This window comes from Nomia melanderi, chromosome 12, assembly GCF_051020985.1.
Source record: "Nomia melanderi isolate GNS246 chromosome 12, iyNomMela1, whole genome shotgun sequence".
Lineage (NCBI taxonomy): Eukaryota > Metazoa > Arthropoda > Insecta > Hymenoptera > Halictidae > Nomia > Nomia melanderi.
Window position 1 is genome coordinate 11192546 of NC_135010.1, and position 9476 is coordinate 11202021.

Below are 9476 nucleotides of genomic sequence, written 5' to 3' on the forward strand. Positions count from 1 at the left end.
TTCGTTGACGATTCCGAGAGCAGCGGTCGGCGGGTCGGTCGAGTTATTTCGCCCGGGGAAACGAGTTCGGCAACCATCGCCGAGGCGAAAATCGAACCCGGCCGCCGGGATACACAGTATTTTCACGTTGAAATTTCTATTCTGCTCTGTCCGTTCACGTATACGGTATTTACTTTGTTGTCACGGGCTCAGGATATTGCGTGCTCGCTGCGCGCGGGAATAATACCGGATACTTCAGATGGTGATGTATGAGGCAACGAGGCTGGCGTTGCGAGATGGTTAGAGGGCGAAAGGGGGAGGGCGGGACACGACCGTGGAGAGCTCTATATTACTCCGTCCAACGTAGTTCCACGTAGATCCGCGGCCGGCCAAAGTGGCTTCATAAATAGTCCGAATTGTGGCGGAGCCACTTTTTCCGCCGACTCGGGCGTCTTTCACGCGGACCATCTCCGAAACGAATTTTTCAAATTTCACCCCCGTTCCGTGCTGCCAGCCCGCGTGAAAGGAACACCGTGAATAATAAATTCGCGGCATCGCTTTGAGATACAGCGAGACCATCCGGGGAATTATTCACTCGCTCCTCGGTCTGTTTTTTCCATTTCCGAAACACGGGAGGTGTTATTTTTTCAAAGGATTCCTTTCTTCGTGACACGTCAAGGTTGTGTCTCCTGGTGTTCGTAGATTCACCCGTACATCTCGTCGTCGGTTTTGAAGAAATCTTTCAATTCTACTTTGTCCAAACCGAGGATCATCGAGATATTGGAGGACGAAGAGAAAAGAGCTGTGAAAACGCGGTGTTCCTGTAAGAAGAAGAAACTTCGATGGTTTGCGGAGACTTCGAAGTACAAACATTGTCCACCTCCTTGTGTTCGCCTTTAGTAAGCATTCTTTCGATTGTATCAGATTTTTGTAATGATTTTCTGCGACGTGTGTTTATTAAAATGTTTTATAAGCTTGAAACTCGGTTGAGTATCGGATGTAAGGGAATGAAGTGTCATCGATCGTGCTCGATGTTAATAATGTCTCCGTTGGAAAGGTTTTCAAGGGAAATTTATTAATGCGCCATTACATCGCCGATGACGCGTCAACGGCAATCAACCGGTTCACCGGCGAGCTTTCGAACAACGGGTAGCTTGAAGATTTTTACTTTTCGAGTGACCGGTTAGAGCGGTTCGAGGGCGCTCGGGACGACGAGGGAATTTAACGATCCGCGGGCGGGGGGGACGGGGCACATCGAGAATTTCGATTGCGATGACGCGCCGACGTCGGCTTTCATAAATTCACGGCGGCGTCGCGTAAATTATTCGACGGTGTTTGCAAAAACGCTGATCGACAGCGGCCAGATTCATTCGATTACAATGTAATGTTATAAAATCAACGGGGCCGGGGCCAACGCGAGATTACAGCATCCAAATCTGTTCATTGGAGATAGAAAATATTTCGGAAATTGCAATCCATCATTTCCAGTTGCCGGCGAAAAAAAAAATTGTGGACGTTGACAGTCGGTCGAAGGCTTCGAAAATAAATTAAATTGTCAGACGTAGGTGCGAATAATTGATAAAATTAATTAACAGTTTCACGAGTATTCTTCGAAAGTATTAAGCTCCGATCGAGAGGAAATTTATCGGGCAGTATAATTACATGACAGATTTTTTATTTTACAATCGAGAAAATTCGGAAATATATTCGATTGAAGTACTGAAAGTTAAAAGTGATGTTAAATTGTTTTCCACCGCGTAGCATAGGGCAGTTCGACAAAATAAATACGCGTTGCCCTGAAATCTTAATCGCGCACTGCGATCCCACCGATGCAAGCAACATTATGGTCATAAATAGGACGATATATTATCATGAGAACGTCTACGAAACGCTAAGGGCCATGCAAAGGATCGTTCCCATTCGAAGTTACTTGGCGTTGACTTTGATCGATGACTTTGAATGGGAACTCGGTTAGTCGCGAGTTACGTTCCCTCGCACGTTATTTATACCTTTCATTCTGAACGTCGGACACCCGTATTTTCTTGAAATTCTATGTACAGATCCGCCAACCCACGGCGAAAGGGCTGTCACGAACGTATTGGTCGCAATTCTTTTTATTGGCTTCCAGGGGACGAAAAAGCTCTCGCTGGGAAACGAGATTTCACGTCTTTCCCGTTTCAGAAGAGACAGCTGTAATTTAAAACTATTGTTCGCGAACGTTTCTCCGATACTTTGCGCAATAACGTGTCAACACTTCCTCAAAATATATCTCGAAATAATGTAAATATTTGAGAGCCGCTGATAAATCTGTCAATACACTTTAACGACTGTCTGACGACATGCGCCTGTTTCCCCTCGCGCAGAAACAATTCTCATCGTAGCGGGGAAATTATTATTTATAGTAACGTATAAACTAGTTCATTTGATACACCAATGATCGACTCAATTTTGCATTGATTTCAGCGACTGTCTGGCAACACACCGTCCGTATCTGCTCTCTATTATCAATTATTAACTCGCGTCCAACCCGTCGCATTAAAATTGCACAAAAATACGTCGGTCCGTTCGAGCACACCGTGATCCGTAAAAACATTGTCATCCGACTATCACAATCCCCGGTGGATTTCCTTTCTCCGAAGCCACTCGGTTATTAAACCCGAATAATTAAGGCTCGCCGCTTTTTCAGCCGAACGTTAGCGCAGTCAAATCGCTGCTCGAAGGCGTCGAACTATAACTCTTTTTTCCCAGCGCGTCGTGTTTATCAGGACCGTTCGCGCCGTTACAAGCGCAAAAACACGAAATTTATGTCAGTTTTATATCGCCGTCCCGCGATCGCTTCCGACGACGGCATCGCGTCGCGCGGCAATAAATACTTTAATTGCAACTCGAAGCGTCTCTTTTTATCCGCCCTCCGGGCGAAAAGAATCCAACGGAGGGTATTTAACGTCTCGCAGTTACTTTCGTAATTACTCTTCGTCTTCCCCGGCGGGAGGGACGAGGAAACGAGAGGGAAGGAGAGGGACGGCGACGAGAAAACGTCGAAAAAGTCCGGCAGGACCGTCAGAGTTATAATGTCTTTCTCTTCCCGCGGGACTTGAATATTTATGCGCTTCTTACCGGCGAATGAAACGCGGTTAACGCGGGCCCTCGTGTGATTTATCCAAATATACCTTTGACACCGGCGCTCGATGTGCATGATTAACGCCAGTCGGAATTACTGATTCGATCTGGTCGCGGAAGATAACGGGCCCCTGGACAGGTAATTGACACCGTTGCGATTCCTCGGCTGTCCACGTTTTTAGGCAGCCTCGTGAATAAATGAACGACGCAGTCGAATAACCTCGATATCGATCAAATCTCGGCCCGTGAAATCCGTATTTTTGGAATGATGAGTGGATAACGCGATCAGTGTCTTGTCAGCCGTCGCTATCGCATCAAACGCCAGTCGCGCGTCTGTTTCGGAGTATCTTTGGCCGGGACCGTAAAACCGGGAGCACAGGAGGAAAAGATTAAACCGTTCGTCGGTTCCCGCTGGAAATAGGAACCCACGATTAATTAAAAGGATAGGAATCGAGTAGAAGCGGGCTATAAAAGTTCGCGCTACAAGCGTCTGTACATCCGCGACCGAAATGAAAACTTTCCCTTCGCCGGCGCGCCGTTTCCGGCATCGAGACGATTAAGTTTGTTTAACGCGGACGTCTTCGGTAATTAAATGGGATAATGGTGTAATTCTAGCACTCTTTCGTACTATTCGCGGAACGAGGTCGTCGATTTATTCATGTCTCCGATGAGGGACGAGTAAACTGGATCCTTCTCCGCTTCATTCCGCTTAATAGTTTTATACTGCAACTCCCGAGACGCACTATTTTAAATATATTATTCACAGAAAACACTCACGCCAACAGAAGTTAATTAATAACTAATCCTCTCGATAAGATCACCAACATAACACAAAACTCCCAAGTACCCGATAACCAGCGAAGAATTTAAATTAACGCAACAGCTTACCGAAAAAAAGGCAAACCGACCACCTCATCAGCGTTGATTATCACCTATCAAGAAACTAATGGCAGGCTCAGCGCGCAAACCGCGTCGCGCACGCCACTAGAATATTCATTACGTTTCCCTCGGACGCGAGAGTGTCATCGGCTCCGGGCAAATCACGTTTTTCGATATCGTCGTAACAGCCTCCCATTCTCCGGCAGTTCCAAGTCACACGCGGAGCTCATCCTCGACAGGCCAGCAATCACAGGGCATGATGTCCCGGGCCGGCGTCGACGAGGCTCACCGGCAGGCTCCATTGTTCGCGGACCGCAAAATGACCGCGTCAATCGTCGCCGACCGCACCGGAGCGCGCGACAGCGTCGCATCTGGGTCCACGGTCAGGACTCCGTCCAAAGACGATCAAGAATCGGTGCCGGACCGGGAACTTTTGACAAATGTCGTTTCGTCTGCGCCCGGGGTTTAAGGTGGCTTTTCAAAGGGCCGAGCTATAACGGGAGAATCCGCGGATACGGGACGGCGAAGTTATGCGTCGGTTCTTGTTAGAGTGATGTTCGCGAGCTACGATCAAAGGAGGCATTCCAGCAGCGTGGAGAGGAGTGTGGTGGTGGGGAGGGGCGGACGGAGGGGGAGGCTTGAAGAATCTGCGGAATTGCTTCCCGGACGCGGTGACAAGCCGAGTGTGACGATTCCGCGTGGAAATTAGCGGGTCGAGCGTATTCTTCGTCGACGAGGTTCCGGCGTCGACGACGTAGCGGCGTCGACGCTACAGTTTGCAGGACGGGAATCGTTCGTGGTCCTCCGCCACGCCGCGCCGGTGGCACGCGACGCTCGCAACGGAAGAATGCCGGGCTTCTCCGATTACCGGTATAAAGACACGACGGAGCGGCTCGCGGCAAGAATTTCATACTTGAACCCGCGCCACTCTCCTTTATGCGACGGACGACCGTTGGAAACTTCGAAAGGATTCCTCTCGGTCCAGCCGCGGCGGAAAGAAATCCTCTCGGTGCCGCGGTCGCCGGGGATGACCAAAGAAAACTGTTTTAGACCGAGACATCTGCGAGCGGTTGATATTTATTTAGTCGGTTTTATCCGGTTCGGCGACTTCAAAGGAATTTTCCTTTTGGTTCCGAGTGATCGAGGCTGCCGCGAGTGCACGCGATTTTGATGCACTGTGCAGGTTGAGGGGATGATTGCTACGTTATAGACGGAAGAAATGAGTCTTGAGATATTATTTCGCTTTAACAAGATGCTAATTGTAACAAAGATGATGTCGAATAGAACAGTTAATAGCGTAGCTAGATGACAACATAAAATGACTATAACGGTAATAACTCGCATTCGTCATCGCTACGAAAAAATACACGATTTTCTCTGTCTGACCATGGTCGTCCAAATCCACTTCTTCGCTAAGTCAACCCACAAGTATACATTAATTCGCATCAACCCGCGCTAATCCTTATCAATCTCCGCGTTCCCCGGCGCTGTCCGGCCACCGTTGTCTACATGTCACTTTCCCAACCCCTTACCGCAAACATACATGATTTCCAGCGGTGATCATCATCGCAGAACGAACACAAGTCCGGCCCAGGCACGCGTGAACTCCTTGTAAACAATTTCAGCAGGGTCCGCGGGATATTAGGGTCCCTGTTAATCGACGCATCTCCCGGCAGCGCTGATAACGCGGCGTCGGTGGCGGCAACGGTGCCGACATTACCGTCGCAACCCCACGTCGGACAGGACCAAGGGTATCAATCAGTGGTACATGAAAGGGGCGCGGTTCGGCCACGTCTGTCGTCGGATCTCGCATTGTCTGTCCGCGACAGATAGACAGAACCTCGACGCCGAGTCCCGACGTATCTCTATCTGATGACGCCTCCGACAGTGGAAACGCCGTCACGTTACTTTGTTCCGTCCCTTCCCCACCCCCTCGCGAACAGTCGGGGTGTTAATAAATTTCCAGCGGGGGAGGAATTCCACGGGACACGGGAAAGTCGGAAGGGACGAGTAACGAGGACGTATTTCCAACACACCCCCGCGTTCCATTGGAATTAAAAAGTTAAAGGGTGACTTCTTGCGAACGTTTCCCCTGAACAATCGAACGTTCCAGAGAATAGCGTGATAAATTGCGGATTCTCACGTATTTATGAATAGATGGAATACAATAGAAAATATATGAAACATCAGAAACGTGATGACTGTTGGGATATTTTTCTACGGGAAATCGTCGACAAGAATTCTGTTCGTAAAAATGTTATTTCATTTAACAGTCGAAGGCTTTGAACACTTCTCACAATATTCCTTCCCGTGAAAGCCTCAAACAAATCGTTTCGTAGAATCATTCGAAGCCATTGTCTGCCGCGGAGTTTCTAGACGCTGTCCACGGAAGACCTGCCAATAGTGAGCGCTAAGAGATTGGAAGAACCTCCGGGAAACTTTCGAACTTCCCTCCGGAGACGGCGAGGAGCGCGATGTCGCGATTCGGAATGTTTTAATTCGATGTTTCCCGAGTACGCTTTCACGGCAAGTCAGAAATTATTTGTTTCATCGGGGAAGATATCGTCCGCGCGGAACAAAGGAGCAGGAAGTTCCCGTGCCGAGTCCTTTCTCGGCGCTCGTCCCTTTAAAAGCGCGCGCGGAAAACAAAGGACCCTTCCGTCCGGGCGTTTCTATTTTTTCGCGGGGGCGCGGCCCGCGAAAAACTCGCCGGGCATTGTCTTCCGCCTCGCCTGGGAACGGAACAGCAGAAATTCACCGTGGCCAGGAAGAGCGGCCGCGGAGGGGCGCGGCATCCGGCGATAAAAGTGTAGTCTCGCGGCCCTTTGACTTCTCTATTCACTTTGCAAACGAGACAATCGTTCGCCGTTGCGGAGTCTCTTCTCCGCTCGAGACTCGGGGCTCGCGGAAAGGTAGACGGCAGACGGCCGTGCACGAACGGCGCTACGGTATTCGCGAGCGTGACCTCACGAGGACGCTCGACTCGCGTTTCGTCTGCATTCTTAAGTCGACGTCTGCCGGCGTTCCCGTGCGCTGCCAGCGAGCACCGTCACGAAACAAGGGGGACGCGAGGTTGACGTCGGTTGACGTCGAATTTACTCAGTGACAAGTGGACCGTCACGAGAGGGCATTAACGTCCCCGAAATGAAGCCCCGGGAATCGTGTTTGCGACGAGTTACGTGCCGGGCGCAATAATGCACGCCGGTGCCTCTTCCCCGTTGCAATTTGATTCCTAGGAAGAATATTGGACTGAATAAGAGATAAACCGACGGGACCGTGTTTGTATTCACTGTCTACTCGTCTACGTTGCGGCTGAGCTTCTATCGGTGGGTATGTCCGTTGCGATCGCTGGCTTCCGCTACCCCTTTTCCACGGCCGACGAGGCGAATCGCTTCGTGTTCTCTTTTACGACGAAGACTTAAGAATGTTTAACATTGATAATACAAAATAGAAAGAATTTTATAATTCTTATAATTTACTATATATATAATTCTTATAATTCTAATTCCTAACTAGAAATTAATGTAATTTCCGCTATAATATAAAGGAGATTCTTTAGATTCACCCTATGAACCAATTCACCCAGTTTCCATTTCTAGTCAAAACTTAACACATTCTTCATCAACTTCAAGCATAAATTATATTACTCCATAAATCGAATATTCCTAAATAAAACACAAGTCTCATTAAACAATCGTTTCAACGTTCCAAGTTTCAGTTCAGTCTACAAACACCTCTCCAAAGCTTTCACCCCAAAAAACCGAGGGCATGTCGAAAATCACGTAAAAGCGAGGGACAAGACAAGCTACCACATCCGGTATACAAATATTCGTGCGCGTCTCCAGTTACGCGCGCCTCGCCTCAAGGGTAGCAACAATAACTCAGAGGTGCGGCGCGGGCGCGAAAGGAGATACAATAGAATCTCGCGCGGGGTATTTAATTTCGCGTGAAACAAGGGAAAATCCGGGGCCAGTATTTTCGACGGGACGAGTCCCTTTGAACGCTCCGGGAGGCGCGCAACAAAGCCGCGTCCTTTCCCCCGTGTCGCGTTTCCACCGAGGAGACCCGTTCGCGTTCACGTGGCGAATGCACACGCATGGAAGTCGCGACACGGGGAGAGAAACTTTTTCAGCCGTGATCTCTGGCCATTTAGCAGACGAGCCCCGGCTGCCGGCCGGGACCCGTGACTCATCTTTCCCTTTCGTCGGCGCAGCGGGCACACGTCTCCCCCTGCGCCGCGCTCGATGCGTCGCCGTAACTCTCGTCCCATTCAGTTCGACGCGACCGTAAAATCGAGCATTTCTTCGGCCCGGTCGACCGACAATGGTGATTTACGTCGCCGTAGGATCCGCGACATCTCACTTCCGTCGAACCTCGCGCGCCGCCTCGGACAGATTGAAACCTGGCCGACCGGTGCATTTTTATGACGCTCGATCGTTGGTCACGTCGCTCGGAAGAATCCTCTGTCGCCGCTGGAAACGTCTGCGAATGAAAGGGACAGGAGGAGGGGTTGACAAGGGGTTGGGAATAAGGGTGCAGGGAGGTAAACTGCATTTTGTCTAGATAAGGGTTACTCGTAAGTGATTCCAGACGAGATAGCCTGGTCTCAGTAGAATTCTGGAATATCTGTATTTTCAATTGCCTAGTACATTGTATATTGCATAGAAGTGTATCGAATTATCCTTATATACATTTGTTTTAATAAATACATTTCTTTCCGTTAGCCGTGATACCAACGATGCAATAATTCTTCTGAAAGAAGAATACCATTCGCCGCCGACTCGCGAAATTTTATTAAATTCCAGATTCAATATCCTAGCGCCGCGAGAGATACACAGTGAAATATACCGTCGATCATTCTTAAGGGAATAAAGCCGAACCGTCAGACATTAGCCGTTCAGAAGTAGAAAGCGAAAAAGACGGGGCGATAATACGTCGCGAAAATACGAGGCGCGCAACAAAAATAACGCTCGGCCGGGCCACCGGCCGGATATTAATATCTCCCGGATGGCGAGATCTCGAAAAAGAGGAGCGAACAATGGCGTCAGGTTCACGGAGGTCTGCCACGGACAGGCGCTCTCGACTGCCGGCGGGGGCAGCCCGATGCCTCCTGGTTCCTGGGTCGGAGGTACTTTTATCTCCGGCGCGGGGCGCGAGAACGTACTCGCCAAGTATCCGGTGGTACATCCGGTGCCGGGCCGGCCGCCGCCGAAAGGGGGTTGAAGGAGGTCGGACCGGTAAACCCGGCGGACGGTCGGTGAGTTTCAGCTCTGTTATCGGTCGCCGTGGGAGGCGGACGGGCGGCGTTCCACGGACATTTAAAATGCAGATTAGCGAGAGGGCTCGTAGGAGCGGAACGCGAAACGCAGACGTAAACGTAAGAGCGTCGGCCGGGCAAGTGTTTTATTGGGGCCAGCTTCCGTTTCCCTCCCCCCGGCGGCCGGCCAGCTGCCACGCCGGCCGTGATGCCACCGCGAAGATAAAGTCGGCCGCGGGTA